Below are 23049 nucleotides of genomic sequence, written 5' to 3'. Positions count from 1 at the left end.
AAACAAATTGAGAAAATACTGGACATATAAATGTCCAGTATTTTCTAATTAAGTAAGTTTTATTATTATCATGAGTATCAGTATGTAGTTGCGTGAGTGTGTCTACCAGCCAGGCAGTAAGCAACTACATAGCAGAGGGGAGGGGAGCAGGGTGGGAATCCCCAGGGCCAGACTCGCCTGTGCGCCCCACTGGGCCTGTGCATGGGATGGGCAGCGCCCCGGGATCTGCATGCGCCCGGGCCAGCTGTGCACCCCACTTGCTGGTTCCCCTCCCACCCCCCGCTATGTCCCTGAACCCCTCCCAGCCAGCCCGTTCCCCCCCTGGCCAGCCCCATTCCCCCCAACCCTCTCCCACCCAGCCCTGCTGCCTGCCAGCCGCTTCCTTCCCTCAATCTCCCTGGTCAGCCCCGCTCCCCCCAACCCTCTCCCAGCTAGCCCTGCTTCCCGACGGCCGGTTCTTTCCCCTGATCTCCCCCGGCCAGCCACGTTCCCCCAGACTCCCTCCTGGCCAGCCCTGCTTCCTGACGGCCGTTCCCCCTCCCCGCCCCCAATCTCCCCTGGCCCAGCCTTGACCCCCAGGCACCAGGTCCTCTCTCACACCTCAGAGTCACCAACACTAGGCAGCTTGCCTGTTTCCAATGCACTTAGTAAGTGGCCCGTTTCCTACGGGTCAGCAGGAGTTTAGTACTTTTTTAACAATGCTTGTGCCTGGCTATTACTCTTTGCCATGGGTGGCAGGTATAAGAGGCAAGGGGAGGCGGTGCCTTCGCTGGGTCTTAGTGCTCAATCTGTCCCCTCTTCCTATCTCTATGCTGACCATTTCTGAAGGCTCCCACAGTAGGCTGTTGCTGCTTGTAGACTGGTGGCTCTCCCTCTGCCCCTCCCCCCCCATCCCAAGTGGATCTATTATTTTAAAGTGAAAAGCCTTCCAGCTTGCCAGTCCTATTAGCATAACAGTGAACCTGTGAAAAGAGCCATTAAGTTATAATGAAACCATTTAACAGGCATATGCCAACCTGAATTTACTGACAAAAACAGTTGTGCATTACTATGTCTACAGAGCCTTAGTTTAAAATTTTCTTTAATTATTTCATTAGTTGGTTGCTGAAGATTATAAAATCACATCTCTAAAAAATCCTTACATAGATATATAGATGCACAGTCTCAGTATTCAGCTTTAGCCTTAACTGCTTGGATCTTCAAACATGTAGGATTTTTAAATAAATTATTCAAAAGTCCACCCTTCTCTAAAATAAACATTTTAATTTTAATGACCAGAGTATAAAAACTCAATTCCAAAATCTTCCTGCCCTTCCTATCTATCTATCTAATCTATCTCCATTCCTCTTTCACCGCCTGTTGAAGAGAGCCCTTAAAGGGACAAAATTCCTTTTCTTCCAGATAGCTGGACAAATGGGTTTCCTTTTTATTTCTGACTATTTGAGTTACTAGTTTTAAGAAAACTACCCCTTCCCCACCTCTAATATCATTAACTCACTGGCATTCACCTTCCTTTCCCCCCCCCCCCCCCCCGCATCCCCCTTCTGTTCTGAAATGTGATTTGTCCTTTTCATATGTATTCATTTTTTTTAATTGTATCCTTTGCTATATATGGCTGTGACTATTTTCTTCCACTATTTGATCTGAGGAAGTGGGTCTGGCCCACGAAAGCTCATCGTCTAATAAACCATCTTGTTAGTCTTTAAAGTGCTACATAGTCCTGTATTTTGTTTCAGCTACACTAGACTAACACGGCTACATTTCTATCACTAAAGAAAATGGAGCATTTTTTCCATTGCATGCCAGATTGGGAAAGCTGGACATGCAGAAAGTACCTAATTAAAAGCCTTAAATTTGAGAATAAAAAATGTCAGCCACAGGCAAGTCATAATGCAGCCCTTCTCTGTTTTACATTTTCTTCATCAGTATTTCTAAGACAATTTTATATTTTAAATATACTCTGAAGCCTTCATAAAGCAATCATTCCAGGTTACTACATATTTAAACTCACTGAAAGACATTTTAAATTAGTCAGTCAGAGGGGGTTCAGTGTGTTCATAATAAAGTTCATTGCTTTTAGAAAAAGGGAGCACTAATTTATTTTGTGTGATTTTTCATAAGACATGTTAATGAAATGTCACTATATGTTTATGTTAAAAATGTGTTTCCAAAGATTTTAGGCATAACAAAGGATTTTATTCATGGAGGGTTTTCTTAAAACTAGTAACTCAAATAGTCAGAAATAAAAAGGAAACCCATTTGTCAAGCTATCTGGAAGAAAAGGAATTTTGTCCCTTTAAGGGCATGTACCTTCCCCACCTCTAATATCATTAACTCACTGCCCCCCCCCCCCCCCCCCGCATCCCCGTTCTGTTCTGAAATGTGATTTGTCCTTTTCATGTGTGTCCATTTTTTTTAATTGTATCCTTTGGTATATATGGCTGTGACTATTTTCTTCCACTATTTGATCTGAGGAAGTGGGTCTGGCCCACGAAAGCTCATCATCTAATAAACCATCTTGTTAGTCTTTAAAGTGCTACATAGTCCTGTATTTTGTTCCATTTTCTTTAGAAAGACATTTTAGAAAAGTGTGTGGGGGGGCAGAGGTTCCCAAATGTCATTTGCTACATTTGGGTTTAGAGATTTGGCTGGAATGGGAGAGCAGAGAGAAGAAAGAGACAAGAGGAAGGGGTCTGGACAGAGCAGGGATGGAGTATGGGCAGAGACATAGCCTGGGAAGCTTACCTCCCTAAATAGCAGCTTCACCCATAACCCTTGCTCTCTAGTCCAGTGGTTAGGATACTCAACATGGATTGTAGGAGATGCAGGTTCATATCCTCCAGGGATACTTCTACACTACAGAGAAGATCGAAGCAACCACTGTTGAACTTCCAGGCTAATGAAGACCTGCTAATTTGAACTGAGAGGGGCACTTGGGGCAATGCTGGTAGTCCTGCTTCCACAAGGAGTAAGAGAAGTCAAAGGGAGAGTGTTCTCTCTCAACTTCCTGCAGTGTGCACAGCACCAAAAGCCAAGTTAAGGTACTTTGGCTTCAGCTACGCAATTAATGTAGCTGAAGTTACATATGTTAATTTGGCATTATTCTGTAGTGTAGTTATACCCCCAATGGCCTGTTCTCCAGGGGCTTGTACAGGGATTTCCTGCCTCCTAGGTGACTGTCCTTTTTGGTGGGCCATCCTTGTCCAAACCCCCTCTCTTTCTCAAGTGGCTGTTGTTCTCTTGGGACCAGGAGAAGGATTGTTCACAGGTGACTCTTCTCAGGAGGTGGGAGCCCCCAGTTCATGTCCCCTCAAAAGAGCAAGGGAATGCCCTGGGGTCTGCCGCAACCTGGGCCTGTATCCTGATCCTGGAGGACAAGAGCAGTGTGGGGAGCTGACTGCCCACCAGCAATTCCTCTTTAATTAAAGGAGCTAGAGAGGCTGCAAATGGCCTTTTGATTAGCTACAAGGGTTCTACTGTCATACTCCAGAGGCCCTCCTGCATGGCAGAGCAGGAATTTGATCCAGGGGCACTCACACCCCAGCTGAGCACCCTAACCCCCATATCACAGAGGGCTTTGGAAGTGTACTGTGCCCTGGTTAACATGGAACACTTGCTGGCAATAGCTCACACTGCCACTCATTTCCCCACAGCAGAAAAGGGATTTCATCTCCTTGCCTCAGGGGCAGAGAACCAAACCACCAGAACACAGCAGGAATCACAAGTGTTGAGTTGCCAAATTTTAATTTCATGTTTACTGACCATGTCCAGCCATGAACAAGAGAGGCTGAAGGCAGGGGTGCTATGTCAGATTTTGTTGTGGGGGGGCAATCTGTGTATGCCGTGATGGGGGGGGAGGGGGAGAGAGTGAGAGCAATGGGGGGAGGACAGAGGCTTCAGCAATGGTACTGAGCATGCTCATTACAAGCCAAGCACCAAATGGGGAAGGGAGTGTTCCCTCTAACATTTTCTGTCCTTGGGTGCATTTAATTTTCTTTTGGGTGGGTTGAAATTTCTTATTTGCAACATCAATATTGAGGTAGTGCATTGAGGTCCACCACCAATACAAACAAAACACAAACACATATATATCAGTCCATATGTGTGGAAGAAAATATATTAAAACAAGGGACAGGTAACAAGAAGCAATGCTTATTATATTTAATATGAAATCAAATAAAAAAGAAAATTAACACTACCCTTGGAGTACATGTATCATCATCCTTTCTAACAACTCAAGCTAGTAAACACACCAAAATGCATATTATCCACACATAATTCATCTTTAAGATGCTAAACCAGGCCTGGGCAAAATATGGCCTGGGGGCCGGATCCGGACTCCCTGCTTGCCCAATGCCGTCACCCCTCCCCCCCCATACTGCTCAGAAAGGCTGCCGCAGCCGTTTCTCTTTCTCAGCTGTGAGCCTGAGGGAGAGGAGAGTGGTGCTTCATGCACACCCCCAGCACAATTTCATTGGCTGATTTTTGGCCAATGGAAGTTGCCTGTTTGAAAAACAGGCTGCCTGAAAAACCTGCTTGGCTCCTGGCCAGGAGTCACCCAGGTAAGTCTCTCAGGCAGAGTCTGCCTCTGGCACTCCAGCCCCTCCCTTCCCCTGGCCCTTGCCCCCACCCTTCTTCCCCCTGCCTCACATAAACCAAAAACCTCTGTCCGTTCCTGAACCCATACCCCCTCCCAGACCCTGAACCCCAGTCTCCTGCCCCAGGTCACAACCCAAACCCCTGCATCCCAATCCCCTGCCCCAGGTCACAACTGCCTCCTTCACTCAAACTCCCTCCCAGACCCCACACCACCTTCCACACTCCAGTCCCTTACCCCAAGCTCCCTTCTGCATCCAACCTGCATCCCAAACCCCACACCTCCTTGATTAATATCATAGAAGAATGTGGCCCTTGACCACTTTCCAAAATCTTGAAGTGGGCCCCCCATCAAAAATTATTGTCCACCCCTGTGCTAAACCAATCTATGAGTGAACTACAATTAGTATTTGCAAGGAGAGCATGACTGATACAATATTTACTGACACTGGAAAGGCAAGTAAAAGGCATTCCCTAAGGCTTGTACAGTTTCTCTGGGGAATGTTTAGAATCTGTGCTGTAAAAACAGATAAATGTTCTCCTGGTTTGAAACTTTCACCTTGTGTGTGTCACCTCTCAAAGACTCAGAGGGTTAGCTGTATTAATCTGTAACTGAAACATGTTTTTAATGAATGGTCCTGCAGCACCTTAGAAACTAACAAAACTCAAAGAGTAGAAGCCCCAGAAAAAATTAACACATGGCTTCAGGGTTTGTAGACAGATGCATGTTTCAAGGAGCTTGCAAATAAGGTTTCATCCTACAAAACAACTTGCATCACACCTAGTACTTGCTACTTCTGACTCATGAGAGCCAGAACTCTACCACATATCAAAGAACCAGCTTTAATGCAATACAACATACCGGCTGTGTCTAGACTGGCCAGTTTTTCCGCAAAATCAGCCGCTTTTCCGGAAAAACTTGCCAGCTGTCTACACTGGCCACTTGAATTTCCGCAAAAGCACTGACTTCCTACTGTAAGAAATCAGTGCTTTTTGTGGAAATACTATGCTGCTCCCGTTCGGGCAAAAGGGTCAGTGTAGACAGCTGACATCTGTTTTCCGCAAAACCAGGGCCTACCCGCAGCTACACCCCTGCTCTTTCAGACATTTTAATCTGTCTAAAAATAAAGGTCAGTTTTTTAGCAGTAATAAAGAGATACTATGAGCCTGGCAGTCAAAAACACACAAAAATGAAGGTGAGACAAAAAGATAGTGCTAAGAATCTTATTTTAAAAATCTTTGAAGTATTGAATGGAGAACATTCATCAAAAAGTATGGGTGAAGAAATCTCTCAATTATCTGATCACTTGCCCTGTTGCGGGGATACGATGACGACTGCAAAAGTTGAACTGGTGCGCTCTGCAATGACAATGGAACCACAACATATTGGTAATTTTGTCAAAGTAAGGGAAGAAACTTACCCTGAAGACATTGCATTATGGCCAAAATCTGTTTAGTTGGATATGATAGAATATTTCTTAGTAAATAAACTGAAAAAAAAATAGGTAAGATGAAAAATGTGATAAAAAAAGAATATGAGGTTGGAGGATGAAAGCAATTTAGAGATCTTCATGAGTCCCATTTTCTGATGATGAACAAAAATGGGACCACAGAAATGAGAAATTGGTTGATTTTTTTTTTTTTTTTTTTTTTTGGAAACTATCACGGCAGTCTATTGTTATGTTTGCAAATTATTCCCCGACCATAGTAAAATAAAAGAAACATTTGTCAAGGGGCACTTGAATTGGAGAAATGTTTCAAGAGACATTGCTGATCATGAAACTTCCAAAGCTCATGTTAATGCTATGTGTAAGTTTGTTGAAAGATGTAAATTATCCAGAAGAATTGATTCTGCGTTATTGACTCAGTTGGAGAAGGAGTGTTCTTGTTGGAGGAGAGTGCTGACATGTATTGTTGCCACAGTGAAACTTCTGTCTTTCTTGGTACTACTTATAAGAGGACATGATGAGTCATCAGTGTTAAATTTAAAAGGTAATTTTTTAACCTTCCTTGAATATCTTAGTGAATTTGACAATTTTCTCAATGAACATTTGAAAAATTGTCAGTATTGTGGCTCAAACCTGCAATGAATTCACTACTATAATGACAGAGCAGCTCAAAAACCAATTCACTGATGAAGTAAAGGATGCCAAGTACTATTCCATAATAGTCAATTCAACACCAGATGTGGGTCATGTAGACCAATTAATATTATTTTTAAGATATATGAGTGGCAATGGTGAAGTTGTAGAGTGATTTTTGGTTTGTCCTACTAAAATCCCATACTCCGGAATAGCTAGAGACAACGATTTTGGAAATCTTTGCAAATTTAGGTTTGGACGTCAAAAATTGTTGTGGGAAGAGCTTTGATAACACTGCAAATATGGCAGGAAAATATACAGGTCTACAGGCAAGACTGAATAATGCAAATCCCTCTCTTCATTCATATCAGGTTCCAGCCATTCCTTAAATTCAATCTGCAACACTCCAGCTGCATCTTGTGAGGGAGCTATACATTTTTTTTTATTTCATTCAAAACATGTATGCTTTTTTTCGATTTCCACACATCAGTAGAGTATGCTGCAATCACGCTTGGAGCAAGCAAATGGAAAACATTTGACAATCAAAAGAATTTGTGACACCAAGGTGGTCTATTCATGCAGATGCTATTTTGGCATTGAAAATGAACTATGATGTTATAAAGAGAACCTTATTAGACCTAGCCACATCACATTCTGAAAAACTACATGTGAAAACTGAAGCAAAATCCTCAGCAGAAAAGTTTAAATAGTATGATATTGCTGTTTTTATTATTTTGTGAAACCATTTACTTCAAAGAATTAATGCCAGCAGCAAATCACAGTAAAAAGTTGATATGAATTTATTGAATGCTGCACAACTTTTGGCCTCAGTCACAAATTTTGTCATGGAAGTTCAACATGACTATAGGTCCATGGAAGCAGAGGCACTAACACTAACAGAAAATATAGGTTCCTCTGATATATCTGATGAGAAACGTAAAAAAACCAGGAAATTACTTTGATGAAACTAGAGACAATAAAATCAGTTTAAAAGGGAAAGAGAATATCATCATTGAGACTGTCAATGTTATTTGTGACACAATAATAGTACAATTGCAGAGTAAAGGTGAATCTCTAAAGAAAACTGTTGATTTATTTTGCATGTTTTTTGACAGAACCATGGATGAAGATACTAAAAGCCACTACAGTCAGATATTAAGTGAATTCTACTGAGAGAATATAAACACAAATCTTTCTGAAGATGAAGTGAAACATTTCATTCATTTTATCAAAAATGATGAGGTTTATGCTTCAAGATCACCAGTTGATTTGTATAGACTTGTACATGATGGTTTGCAGGCAACCTTTCCAAATGTAGAAATCATTCTGAAAATATTTTTAATAATACCTGTGACAAATGCTTCTGATGAACCTTCTTTTTCTGTATCGAAGCGAGTTAAAAATTATTTGCTAAATATGATGAGTCAAAAACATTTGACAAGTTTGGCAATATTGACAATTGAAAGTGCCTCTAAAAATATTACTTACAATGATTTGATGATTTTGTAAAGAAAAGGTGTAAAAACCTTTTACATTAATAATTTTTTAATTGAATACAGTACTTCAGAGAATGTTAACTTTTATTTTTCCATTCATGCATCATCTACACATTTTATTTTTACACATTTTTCATGTTTTTAAATACGAGCTTCCATCTAAACCAGAAGTTGTCAAACTGTGCTCTGAGAACTCCATTCAGGTGGACTGGGGAAAGATTTTTTTTTTTATATAAAGTACTCTTATCCAAAGCACTTTACAATACTTAGCTAATGGTAAAAACAATATTTGGAAATATCATTAAGTGGTCCACCGAGACCCTCAGCAATTTTCAAGTGGTCTGTGGAAAAAAAGTTAAACTACAAAAACAATCAAGGTACCTCACTTTATTTTCATTTACTTCTTATTACTTATAATATAGGAGGAGGAAGAGGAAAAAAGAATGAAACATGGGAGGGGCAGGAAGAGTGAATGTTCTTTTTTCTTGGTTCCGGGGGGGAGGGGGGACCACCAAAAATGAAGCTGAGCACAGGGCCCCACAAACTCTAAATCCGCCACTGGAAGACAGTGTCATAATGTACAGGTACAAGGGGAGTGAACTGAGGTTGCTAGTCAGGAAATGCCAATGTTAAGGTTATCTTTTCAGTGTTTGACTTTGTGATTTCAATAATGCTCTTTTAAGAAAGGTTGGTTTTTTTGGGGGGGGGGGCAGGGGTTGGTAATGTAACTATATATTAATGTAGACAGTAAAACTGTCTTTACCTGGGACTTCTAAAGACAGCTTAAATGGTAATTGTATTTTGTCTCTGTAGATAAATCAGTTCATAGATTTAAAGTCCCCGAGGGACAATAATGATAATTGAACTAGAATTCCTGCATAACAAAAGACATAGAATTTCATTCAGATGAAGTCAACTATGTGTAACTGTGACAAGCCACTCGCGCATCATGTGGAGCACTGCCGTGCTGATTGCTGCTAAGTGAGCATTGATCCCTGTGTGATTTAAAATTTTGATCACCTGATTTGGATCAGATAAGCTACCGTGAAGCCACAAGGTCCCTGCCATATAAAGGCAGCACAAAGCAGGCCACTGGGCATCAGACAATCTGGATTCTATTCCCAGCCCCCACTCATTGCACAACCGTGAGAGTTCCAGAGCTAGAATCCAGATTCCCTGACTCCTGATGTGTAACTACTAGGAAGTGCTCTCGCCAAATGGGAAAGCCCTCTGTTCTCTCCCCGCACAATGTGTTTCTCCTATGCTGATTGCAGCTCTCATGTGTTCATTGTCCTATCTGAATAATGCAAAAAGACTTCCCCCTTTCCTGCTCACCAACTCCTATTATGGTCAGGGAGAAATCAAGGCGAATGCACAGAGTTATAGAATGCAACTGCAATCCATGGCATCTCTTTGGATTGTTTCTCTAATTTTCTGGTGGAGAAATCAGAAGACTTGACTTGAGAGGGAGGATGCCAGGGAAGCAGAGTGGTGAGGTAAAAAGACATGCAAATGAAGATTTTAGAATGAAGTGTCTGCTTCAGTTACATATTAAATATGCACACACCTCTCCACCAGACTGCAAAGAATGGGCAATGAATTCAGACTAGTATTAAGGGAGGAAACTTAATGCGAAGTCCTGAGGAAACTTAGCTATAATAATAAGACAGCTGTGTTTTGTTAAATAGCAAGTGGAAGCTAAAACTACATCTTGCTTCATCTACAGGTTGGACCTCCCTAGTCCAGCACTGTGGGCAGATACAGGGAGATGATCTGCACCGTGAGCCATGCCTTGTCTCAGTTCTTGGACATGCAGTGCTTTCCTGTGTGCATGGAAAGCCAGCTCCCTGCAATGTCCCCCCACAGCCTGCTTTTACCCTGGCAGGTCTCCAAGACAAGCCAGATTCTAAGGGAAAGAAGTGGGGGTTCATCTGTCCTGTGAGGTGTCTCCAGAGGGAACAACGGACAGCCCCCAGAGATGCCTGCTAGTTGTCCACATAACTGGTCAGATTTCCATCCTCTCTTTTAGGGACCTATGGCTCTCATTTCGGCAAACTGGGGCCATGTGTGTCTCAGCTGGTCGGTCCCTCTCCTTGCTGCCGATTAGACTCATCACTTTTCCTGTAATAGGTGTGAGTTCCCTCTGGCTGAAGTGAAATACAAAACGTGCCCCCAAAATCCCAGCCCATAGCTAATGAAAGCACCTTGGGCTAACAGCTGCTGCGGAGGGAAAGGAGAGCCAGTTCTCTTGCTTAGCTGCTGGCTCTCCTGATCTTTGCTGTGCCCACAGGCCATTTGTTTTCTTAACCTCTGGAAAGCTGGCAGGCACTATGGGACAAAATGAAAAATGATGCTCACCCCTACTCTCTCATCATCATCATTTGCAAGGAGACTGGACTCGCTTCAGTGCTTAGCTGTCGAGGTTCTTCAGCTTCCTGCCAGTTCCTAACAGCGACTCCACTGCAGGTAGCTGGAAAAGGATGCCCCCTATCTAAGCAGCCTGCTTCTGAGAAAGGTGGGGGGAGGAGGGTTGTGAGCAGTACAAGCCAACTATAGAGGAGGAATATCTTTGTTTGTTACTGTTCATGGAACCTGCCTCTCTGTTAACCTCCAGGGCATTTGCAAAAATGAAGGACAAGACATGGGGGCTAAATATCAGCTAGACTTTTGTTACCTGTTGCTGACAAAACAACTTACCTGACAAATTAATGCCCAAAAACCTCCTCCAATATGCTCCCCACCCCCCGAATCAGCCTGAACAAATGAGCCACGCAGGTCAACAAACACAGGCACTGACAGATTAAGTAGGAAACAAGTTTCAGAGACCCCCCACTTCCCTCTGGGCAACATTCTCATGAGATACAGTGCAGAATCTGGCCTCAGATATTTGTTTCAAGTCTTTCACCTAGGGAGGGGATGAAGAAAAAGTCACAAATATTACAGATTCATCTATAATTCACCTTAGAAGGTGCCTTCACTCCAGAGCTTTGGTACAGCTGTTCTAAAGAGCACCTGCTGTGCAAAGGCAGATGTTAGCTCTGCCAAGAAAGGTCCGCTTGGTCTCTTTGTAGTCTCCTGCAGGTAGGAATGCACTGCCGCACAAGCAAGTGAATGAGGCAGGAGGAAACAATGTAAAATAGGGACCTACCAAGAGACAGTACAGCCCAAATACCAGGGGAGGAAAGGTGGAAATCATTCAGTTTCAATCAGTGATGGTTTGATTATATGGGATAATCATCTCACTTTGGAATCACAACTCAGCTGTCACTTTCTCCTGTGGTTTTTGCCAGAAAGTGTTCCCCTTTTCCCTGACTGGCAGGATCATTGCATATTGGGCCAGCTGTTCAACGATGTGCGAGATATTCTGGCTATCAAGCTTCTTCATGCCATGGGTATAGGAAAAACTAGAGACCCTCCCACAACCCAGCTGTCCTTTCCTCTTCCAGTCCTACATTTCCCTGCAGGGCAGATGGGGAAAGTATAGTGGGAAGTTATTAAACATTCAAGGCTTTTTTTTATGCAATCAATGCAACTTGTTACTTCACCTACCAGACAGCATCTGGGGTTTTTATTTGTTCCCCTGTAGAAACAACAGGACTGTCTTCATTAGGACTGAAAAGACTGACTTTCAATAGACCAAGGACCAAACCATATTCTTCTGCCTAGATATTCTTCTGCCGGATTAGGCTTCTAATCCGAACTAGCTGTACTCCGTGCCACGTGTAGCCGCGCGGCACAGGGTCCGACCTAGCCGGCATTTAAAAATGGCGCCGGCCGGCTTCATGCAAATGAAGCTCGGGAAATTCAAATCCCGGGCTTCATTTGCAACTGCGGATGACAACATGTCTACGCTAGTTCGAACTAGCGGGGTAGCGTAGACATACCCTGAGAGAGTTCTCTGCAGCTACAGAGAGGGACAAGCATGTCTCTCTCTCTCTCCAAGACACCATTCTTCATTTTCTGTAAGTAGGGTAAAGTTTAAGTAGTTTTGTTAGGTTTTATTGTTTTAAGGATTGGGTATGGGATCTGAGATCTGGCACTGCTTAAAAGATGTTTTGGCTTTTCTTTGTAACTAAGTTCTAGGCCCATGGAGTTTCTCCATGAGTATATTTTGTTACCTCCCTATCTAGTCATTATGTTTGCAACAGGAATATTGTTGTAATAATAAAAGTTCTTTCTTTTCTTTTTATTAACCTGGCAGTGGTTAATTGTGTGCCTTGATTTTTATCTTAGGGGTGAGATTTCCCAAATGATCTTCCCCCTGATTTCTTTATCAACATTTGGGTGGTGGCAGCGGAAGTTTTATTCCCAAGATCTAGGTTTTTAAGATTTTGGGGGAAGTTTTATACCAAAGCCTGGTAGATAAGGCTTTGGGGTACACTTGCTGGCCCCCACTTCTGCATTTATCATGCCAGAGTGGGGAAGAAGCCATGACAAGGCCATTAGTGATTTTCTCACAATCTTTAGATTTCCAGACTTACATTCTTAGCGCATTGGCAAGCATCACAGTCCCAGTAAAAGGCCTTAAGATTCAGGCTTCATTGGGTCTCTAACTTCTTAGTATATGCACAACATGCCTCTGGTGGCACATGACCAGAATTCATCCCTGAATTTGGTCCACTGGTTGGATCATTAGCTTGCCCATTCCATCCCAGATACTGATGAGAAGCATGACATGAACACTGACCCAGGTGCCCCCTCCAGTCTAGCCCTTCCCACTGGGTCTCTGAAAGAAGCAAGTTCTGCCTGACCAATCAACTGAACAATATGCTTCAGGCTCCAACAACCCAAGGGGTTCCATATTTGTGCCTGTCACGGTGCAGCCACTTCACCAGAGATCTTCCACCTGGTAGTCCCAGGAATTATCCCATTGAATTATCCCTACTGATAGGAGGGCCCCCGTCCAATAGCCTCTCCCAAAGCAACCCAAGGGTTGAGGTCCAATGCTCACCCCCCTTTCCCGGCTGCTCAGTCCAATGTTCCTCCCTGAGTCCAAGTCTATAGTTTGCCCTCTGGGGTCAGAACAACCCAGTTCACTAGTCATGGCGTAACCCGAAGTGAGTAGTCTGTTAAAGAGTTAGTCAGTAAGCGCAAAGTATGTGTTCCTACCCCTCAGCATGGGGGTCTAGGCCCACCCACACAACTGGACCCCAGCCGGGAGCCCATTAGTGGCTTGCTCATGCCATAGAATCAGTGGGAATTCCTGACCACAACACGCTGACTCCGGTGGCTTGCTCACACCCCTGAGTCAGCAGGGAATCCAATCCGCACCACGCAGACCATTACCAAAGGCTCACTCACTCTGGTTGCTGTTGCGGCTCCAGGGCTGCTTCCTGCTTCTTGGCTCACTGGTAGGCCTCTGTTTCACCACATCCCTCTGTGTTTTGGGTGCTGCTCCTTTTCCTTAAACCCAGCAAGGTCTCAAGAGCTGTCCCGTCCTCAGTTTGTGTGGTAGTGTCCTGGCCTCTGGGTAAGCACTGGGGCTTGCATGGAGCTGGTTCAGCACGTCCACGTCCACGTCCACGTCCACGTCCTCTCCCTCCAGCCCCCAGCTCCAACTGAGCTGAGCTGCTCTCTCATATATTAGAGCAGCCTGAGCATGCCTAGTAAGCTAAAGGGGGTGTGGCCTCTTTCACCCTCAGGGATGAGTTAACCCCTTCCTGACCAGTGCGGGGTGGGTATGCCTCATCACAATGCCATGAACATGGACCTGAGCAGTGTTCCCTGTAAACTGTGTGTTTGGGCAGCCACCCAGGATTGATTCCAATGCTGCCCATCAGATGAGCAGAGCACCCACAGCTAGGTTTTGTTTCTACTGATGGTGCACATTCACACATGCCTCAGTGCACATAAAATTTTATTCCACACATGGATAGAAAAATCCACACATGGATGGAAAAGATTAGAGGGAGCACAAGCTGGGACATGATACCCATTGTAAGTAACTAAGTGAAACTGCAGAAATCAAGTGGCTCTGTAACATAAAGTCAAATACATCTGTACTTGAAGGCTGAAGGAAATTTGGACAGGATTGCCTTTTGGAGGTCACTCTTTGTCCAGGTGTCACGGTATGCATTAGTGATAACAAGAATTATTGGTGTGGTACAGCTGGTCCGCTGGCCAGCTAAGAATATAATAGCTGCCCTGTGGAGTTCACAGGCTAAAGACCCAAGTGGCTCTAGTACAGTACAATGTCACTAATTCCCTTCCAGCCTGTGCACCTTGTAGTCAGTTGCCGAAGGTGTGTGTGTAGTGCGTGGAAGCGTAGTTCTGCACATAAAGAAGATTCAAATCTGTATTCTGCTCAAGTATACACAGACATGCCTGCACTCAAGGCCACTCCATTGCCACTGAAAGAGAAAAGCAAAATCTCCCCAGCTCCCTTTTTTATTTGAAGCCAGCAGAAGGGAATAAATGGACAGCAGACGCAAGCCAGGGATAACATGCAGGGAGGAGGGACAGGGGGATATTTGATGAGCACGTCAGATTTTTCTGCTACTTCATCATTTTTCCCAGAGGGAAGGTTTTCATGTGACTTGAAAACAGAAAGCGTCACCCTCATGGGTTTGCTCCTGCCCTCCTATCTCTGAGCTTCCCTCACACTTAAATCAGAGAGCCCCGGACATCTCTGTATTATGTGGCTGTAGGTGATCCCACAAAAGCCCTTCCCCTTCTCCCATCCCTTCTTCATTGGCCCATGTCGCTGCGACAGCAAGGAGGGCAGGGCTTTTTTTAGAGATCATCAATGCCACGCTCTGTGCTTTGGTAGGAAGAGTGATCACTTGGGTGGCTGCCAATGTCTTTCTTCCCCAGTGTGGGGCTGAATGTGCTGCCTCAATATTATTCCCCTCCAGCCAGATGGTTAAGGGATCTGGGACTAGATGCTACACACGGTGGCATAGCCCTGAGTCACTAACTCTCTCCTTTCAATATCCCCAGCCTCTCTATGGCCCCACCATTCATTTCCATCTTCACCTATAGAGGGTGCTAATGTGCCATGTATGTCTGATATTTAAGCATCTGTTGCCAGGACCCCTAGGATGCTTAGGCATTGTCTGGGAAAGAACATGTTTGCTTTAAATAGATGCTCAGATAATGGGGAAATGTTTTGTTCTGCTTTAAGAGAGAGAGAGAGAGAAGAAAAGTAATTAGCTGGAATTTGGCCAGGTGAAAAGCTTTAACTCACACTAATCTCAGAATGTTCACAAAAAAAGAAGCCACTCTAAATCCCCATCTCTACCACTGGCCTTTTCACCCCAGCAAAGCAGGGCAAGCAGAGTTAGAATATGTATTGATTTGCCCTATGATTAAGTACTCCAGTGGTAAAGAACACAGAAACAGAATGGAGTTGCTTTTTTAATTGACTGTAAGTAACAGCGGCATTTGTCGGGGAAAGGGGAAAAGCAGGAGGCAAAGTAACACATTTTGAGAAGTCTATGGAAAGGTTTGTTAAGCAGATATGTGAGGTATGAAGAGAAGGCTGCAAGGAGGGGCTACTTTAGATTAAAAACAACTCTGCAAAACAGGAACTGCAGTGTCTCTGCACAACAATGAATGAATTAAAGCCAGTGGAATGGATCCCTTTGCAAATCCAATAAAAGCCATTTGTTTCCTTCCCAGAATACAGATTTTCTTTTATATGCACCACATTCAAGGCAGTCCATTGTTTGCCAAGCCCTGGAATAACAAAGATTTACATTTATATCACACCTTTTCTTTGAAGCGAGGACGGTACTCTGCAGACAAAGGGCCTGATTGCAAGTACCTTCTCTCTGGGACCTGGACACAAATATTTGCAGGAGCAGATGGCATCTTTTCTTCACCTAACTACGTGACTGCGCATAGGACCTGATCTAAAGCACGCTGAAGTGAATGGAAAGACTGCTTTTGATTTCACTGGGTTTTGGATGAGGGCTGCACAACTCAGTAGTTACTGCTAGCATTAAAGACTTTGTCAGCTACACCCCAACTATCTGCCCACATTTTTGCAAATGCAAAGTGGGAGGCCAACTTGAGACCTCTTTGAAAAAATCAGGCTTTCTTCATGCAGAGATTGCTTCACTTGGCACTGATATCCGAGCAATCTTAACGGAAAATGTAAAATCTTCCACATGTGTCTGCCTAGATTCCAGAACAAGTCATCCTGTGGTACCTTAGAAACTAACACAAATATATAGGATCATGAGCTTTTGTTGGGCAAAATCCACTTCATCTGATGAGTTGGAGTGGAAATAACAGAATCCAAGATATATATAACAGCAAAAGCAGTTACCTATCAATCATAGGCCCTGTGTTAAGCTAATTAAGTGGGTTGGATGTTTCCCATTCATAGCTTTTGATGTGAAAATGTGAATGTCAAAGACAAGGGAAATTGGCTTTGTAGTATGTTAACCAGTTTATATTTTTATTCAAGCCTAGGGTGACAGTGTCAAATTTGTAAATGAATTCCAATTCAGCAGTCTCTCTCTGTAACTGGGTAGTAAAATTCCATTGTAGAAAAATAAGTATCTACACAAGTGTGTTATTCTTCTCCAGAAATGAGATTATCACGCAAACACTACTACACCTCCCAGAGTTGCGAGGGCATCATCATTCCTCAAATGCATCCAGTCCTTACATAGCAAATGTGCGTCTCTTTGCAAGGAGACAGGCTGCTGGCTGTCCACATAACACAATGTCCATGCCAAGGCAAACACTAGTGCTTTTGTGAGATCCAGGAGCCACGTACACTAAATCAGTCCAAAAATCAGATAATACGGTCAAAAGAGAAAACATAAAAATTGACAAAGGTGGGATGAGGGCTGCTGAAACAGAATCATGATTAATATAAATTTACTTAATTTTTTGTAAAAAAAAACCTTAAAAAGCGAGTGGTCCTGTAGCTCTTTAGAGACTAACAAAAATATATATAGTATCATAAGCTTTTGTGGGCACAACTCACTTCTTCAGATGAGTGGAGCAAGAGACACAGAAGCCCCAAAATTTAAAGCAGAAAAAGAGGGGAGAGGAGAAGAGTGAAAAAACTGTCAATTATAGTGTCCGTGTTAAATGAGGCTAATAAAGTGGGCTGTAAGTGTCCGATACTTAGTTTTTTTATGTCATTTGGGTGTTGAATGTAATGGCCCGCCCAGTTCAAGTCTTTGTTTAATCTCTGGTTGAAGGTGTCAAGTTTGCATATGAAGGCCAGTCCACAGTCTCTCTCTCTCTCTGTAGCTGGTTCCTGAAATTACTTTGCAAAAGAATGACTAATTTTAAATCCATTAAAGAGTGTCCAGGCAGGTTAAAATGTTGTCCAACAGGTTTCTATGTGTTACCATTTCAAATATCTGATTTGTGTCTATTAATCCTTTGTCGTAGCGACTGTCCAGTTGGCCAATATTCATGGCTGAAGGGTATTGCTGGCACTTGATGGCTTGATGGCATAGATCACATTAGAGGATGTACAGTTGTATGAGCCTCTGATGTGGTGGCTTATGTGGTTAGGTCCTGTGATGGCGTCGCTTGTATAGACGCATGGACAGAGTTGGCAACAGAGTTTATTGCAGCTCATGATACTATATATATACAGGCAGTCCCCGGGTTACATGGATCTGACTTACATTGGATCCCTACTTACAAATGAGGTGAGGCAACCCTGCACTAGCTGCTTCCCCCCAGCAGACCAGGGAGACGCAGAGCGGCTTTTCTCAGCAGACACCTCAGCTTGAGAATAAAGGACTGAGGGAAGTGAGATGTGGGAGAATAAAACTGAGCTCTGGAGAAATGTTTGGCTAGAATTTCCCCTACAATATGTACCAGTTCCGACTTACATACAAATTCAACTTAAGAACAAACCTATAGTCCCTATCTTGTACGTAACCCGGGGACTGCCTGTGTGTGTATATATATATATATATATATATATATATATATATATATATATTTTGTTAGTCTCTAAGGTGCTACATGGTAATTTTTTGAGAAAGGGGAGGAGCCTTAGTTTCAGATTTTGGCCTTGAGTTCCCAAAAACCTCTGAGCAGCCCTGGTGGTTTGTGTGATTGTCTATAGACAGTCATGACCCTAGAAGTGTGATTGCATCAGAGTAACATATGAATGGGTGAGGAGTGGTGTTGTGTGTAAGCATGCAGGGCATTCATGAATCTGCAAGTGTAGATATGTCTATGGCTGGTTCTTTGTGTGTGCACACTGCTATGTGATGGTGTATAGAGTGTGCAGTTTGGTGTATGTGTGGTTGTGTATGCATTTGTGTGTGTGGATGTAGATGGCTTGCGCGCACACAATAATTTGGACAGTGAATTGAAATTCTAAATAAGAAGAACAGCTGAACTTCAGCCGTAGTACCCACACTACATATGCATTCAATTAATTTCATTAGACAAGGAATCTCCTCCAGGCTAAAAGGCTTCAAAGTGGCTAAGGAGATAAATCGTCCTTCCAATTCAGACTCATGGCCAGCCACTGCTTGGGAGCCTACTTAGATTATTATTAATTTCCCCCTCCAGTAGCAGTGGACTGTTTCAGTAAATAGATTCAAGAAGAGGGGACATTACCAGAATACAAACTTCAAGCTTTCCCTTGATTGCTTTCAAACTTGAATTTTACAACCCCTTTGAAATTCCCCCCACCCCAGATTTTCAGAATCTTCGTGAAATTACTGGAGACTTGTATTAAAGGAATGTCACACATAACACCACCTTATCATTTCCTCCACTAGACAGATTAGTGTGGGGGAGGGGGGGCTGGAGAACAGTGATTTTTGCTGACTTTACAAATGGACAGAGACAAATGACCTTGAAAGGGCAAAAGTTAGCATTCTAAGATGACACCAAATGGCTCAATAAAGTACAAATTGATCTGAAAGTAGGAGAACAGCTTAGATGTGGAATGATAATCCATATCTGTGGGAAGGTACTGTTCCATTTTTCGAGAGACAAAAAAAATCATCTGTGTTGTTGCATAGACTGTTTCCAACCATATTTCTCCTACAGAGGTTTCAGGAGAAGAGGGAAAATCAAGTCAGAGATCTCCTCAAAGCATAATTAATCACCTTTCCCCTTCCCCTTTTTATCATGAAACAGTTAATGGAAATCCTCTAGGTGGATGAGATCCTCACCCTAGTTGGACCCATTTACAACAGGCGATCCAGCTGGCATTGCATACAGTGACCCTCACAACTTGCATCTGACCAAGAAAGAATTCCCCCAGTACAGGTTCAATTTCTTAGACTCAGAAGGTTCACATAATTTGGATGAGCTTCAGGAAATCATTTATACATTGGGATGCCAGCACTTAAACCCAAGCTTTCTAGGCAATCTTTCCTAGTCAGAGCTTGTTTAGCATTTTCTCAGGCAAAGACAACATTAGCTTTCCTGTGGTTTCAATCACATACATTGAATAGGTTTGGCAACAACAAAACATGTAAGTCATGAAATGAGGCCTGTTTATTAAACATGCCACAGTTTGATATCACAGTATTTTGCCCATATACATAACATTGTGATTCCAAGAGTCTCTCAATGGGCTTTGCAAAGACAAATCTTCACAACACCAAGCTGGTATATGGTATCACACCCATCGCACATGTGAGGAAAATGAGGCAGGGAGGCAGATAACCAAGTAGCCAAAGGTCACGTCACAAGTCTGTACCGCATTATTGTTGTTTTGTGTTATTATAGGAGCTATCAGAGGCCCCACTCAGGACTGGAGTGTCACTGTGTTAGGCTCTGTCCTCACACATTGTCAGAAATCGTCTCTGCCCAAAAGACCTTGCAATTTAAATAGACAAGGGGAAGAAGGGTAGTATATAAACAAAGGGATCAGGATAATGACCAGACACATGTAATTAGTTGTAACTTTCCCCCCTTTTGCTCCAGGCATGTGAAGGGCTGAGAAGAGGAAACTGGCACAATGTGTATCCCGCTCCATGCTGTCGCCCCTCACTGGAACCTTCCCCCCACCCACCCCCGATGGAATGATATCTTCCCCTCCCCAGTCTATGCAACTACTCTGTGGGGAGCTGACATCTCGGTGTGCCTTCTCTGCATGTTCCTCTGCACCTCACCCACTTTTTGACAAAAGCACGCGTCTGTCCCATTTGCTCTTGCCAACTAATCAGGTCAGCAGGAGCAAATGGAAGGAATGCCTCCTTTCGAAAACAAGTCAGGACGGCAGGGGCAAGGCTTAAAAAGGAGACTGTCCCAGCCAAAACAGGATACATGGTCACTCTAACTATGGGGTTATTGACTTCAGTGAAAAGCACTAATTCATTCATGTGCTGTTCAAAGAGCAGGATAGAAGGGCCCAGAGAAGCAGTGGAGTGAGTGAGACGGCATGCATAAAACAGAAGGGAATATGGTAATCAGCTTCCCTGATCTCCTATCAGCATGTACTCTTGGTGACCTTTGTCACACACAGAGTGTACAAGAATCTGCGCCTCATGAATTATCAAAGATTAGCCTCCCTGTTCCCACTTTGCTTCTTCTTTCCCCATCTAGCTCCCTGGAGGAAACCAACAGCTGAGAAGCCTTTACTCAACCCAGGAGTATTCCCTGTCAGCTCACTCTCAGCATCAAACTGCATGAATTATTGAAAGCTGGGGCTGCTGCACTCAGAACACACAGACTGCTGTTCTAGTTGTGCATCCTTCCCAGGCCTCATCTCTCTCACACACACACGCACACGCACACGAACACACACACACATGCATACACTATAACAATAAGCTACCAAGCATTAATAGCACTATTAGTAATATGTAATGGAATTGTCAAACCTGCCCAATGCTAACATAATAGGTAATTCTTCTTCATTAACAGAAACTGCCAGAGGAGCAGCTACCAGCATCCACATGTTTAATTTTCCAAGCAAAGAAATACAGAACTTTCCCCAAGCTACTTAGAAAGGATGTGACCCTATGGCTGCTATCTCTCAGAGGCAATAAGCAAGTGTCACAGGTAAGGAGACAGGCGCTCTGGTATTGATCAAAACAGAACTAACTGCAGGTCCCAAAAGGAGCTATTATTGAGATTGAAAAAAAAAAGTTTCACTTTTTTTTTTTTTCATATTCCTTGTACTATCTTCACTTCTTGGCTCCAGCCAGGACTGTGGTCTTCAGAGCTCAGATCCCACAGTCCCCTCCTTACAGCCAGAGTTCTCGTGTTTTTCTAGTCACAGAGATTTATTACTATTCCTGTGCAAGTTGCAATAGCAACTAGAAGATCCAGTCAGGGATTAGAGCCCTATTCCACTAGTGGTACTGTTACCATCTTAGTCAGCACACCAGGGAGTGAACTTAAAAGATAAAAGCATCGGCTGCTACAACTTTCACAAAAGCTCTGTAGCTAGGGGCTGTAACAGGCTCATCTCAACTACACAAAAGAGAAAAAACCTATGACACACACTCACCAGTAGGTTACTGTGACGGGGCGGGCCGCCTCCACCCCGCGGACCTGGACCCTCCCTGCACTGAGCCCGCGGTCGCCCTAACACTCTTTGGGACGGCCCGAGGCAGAGGGGCGAGATGCGGCGTATGCTCTGCCGCCACCGCTCAGCTGAGCGGCGGCGCAACAGGTTCACGTTTGGCGGGGAGCCGGAGGGTGGCGTCCGTGTGCGTGGCGTCTGACGTCACGACGCCAGGACGCTGGGGCGGGCATTTTAAAACCCGCTGGGGCCGGAGCAAGAGGGGGGGAGAAGCAGGGACGTGGGAGGAGAGGAGTAGAAGGAGAGGTGCACAGGAGTGGAAAGGACAAAGACGAGGGGGTAGGAAGTAGCCCAGGGCAGGACAGGGCGTCCGGCGTGCTGGTGAGTTTCAGGCATTTCTCCCACCAGCAGGACAGGACCGTCTGAGCCTGTCTTTAGGGCCCTGGGCTGGGGTCCGGGAGAGAGGTCGGGCCCGGACCCCCCTATCCCCCACCCGTCGGGGAGGAAATTGAGGACAATTGGCGGACACCAGTGACTAAGAGAGAGACCGAGAGGGAGACGGAGAGAGGGGAGGGGTACCCCACTCCGTTACAGTTACATACAGAGTGGGAGAGAAGTAACAATAATAATGGGATGTTTTATGTACACTAACATGTGGACACCTATCTGATGCCCCCTCAAGATTCCACCTCAAGACACACTTCTGCTGGCATTGTTGTGTAGCATCACAGGGTATCTAGCATCACCCTGTGTCCATGGGAGAAAGTGGTGTGATAGGGGAAAGTGCGGAGAAGTTTATGAGAGATCTGGACAAGCGGGCAGTGAAGGCTGGTAATGCTGGGAGCAAGTGATCACACATCAAGATAACAGAGCAGATGGCCTCCTAGGCTAAACCTTCTGTCATGGGGAAGGCTGCCCCTCCCCACTAGAGCCTTTACAATCACTGACCGTATTGACATGGGTGGTGCTCAGATGCCGTATTCTGTTAGCTTTTCAGATTGCTACTGCAGATTGAGCAGATGTTTTGTGAGAACTAACCACAAATGACTCCAAGTTCTCTTTCTTGGGTGGCAACAGCTAATTTAGTCCCCATCACTTTATACATATAGGTGGGATAAATGCATTACTTTGCGTTTATCAATACTGAATTTCATCTGCCATTTTGTTTCCTACTCACCCAGTTTTGTGAGATCCTTTTGATGCTCTTTGTAGTCTGCTGTGGACTTAGCTATCTTGGGCAGTTTAGCATCATCTGCAAATTTTGCCACCTCACTGATTATCCTTTTCTCTAGATTGTTTATGAATATGTTGACTAGGATTGGTCCCAGCATAGACTTTTGGGGGACACCACTAATTACCTCTCTCTATTCTGAATACTGAGCATGTATTCCTATCCTTTGTTTCCTGTCTTTTAACCAGTTACCAGTTCATCAGAGGACCTTCCCTCTTATCCCAT

The 23049-nt window shown here is 44.0% G+C and overlaps 1 long non-coding RNA gene across 1 annotated transcript in view; it reads right to left on the bottom strand.

Annotated features, from left to right (window-relative positions):
- Window positions 1-5830: 5830 nt before the first annotated feature.
- LOC142828038 (uncharacterized) overlaps window positions 5831-23049 on the bottom strand; it is a 78311-nt gene continuing 61092 nt past the window's right edge. Inside the window, exon 4 of the long non-coding RNA XR_012902959.1 lies at window positions 5831-5955. This is a non-coding gene — a long non-coding RNA (uncharacterized LOC142828038). The remainder of the gene's footprint in view (window positions 5956-23049) is intronic.

Source organism: Pelodiscus sinensis, chromosome 3 (genome assembly GCF_049634645.1).
Source record: "Pelodiscus sinensis isolate JC-2024 chromosome 3, ASM4963464v1, whole genome shotgun sequence".
Taxonomy (NCBI): Eukaryota; Metazoa; Chordata; order Testudines; family Trionychidae; genus Pelodiscus; species Pelodiscus sinensis.
Note: the sequence above shows the minus strand (reverse complement) of the source record. Positions and strands in the feature narration are given on the sequence as shown.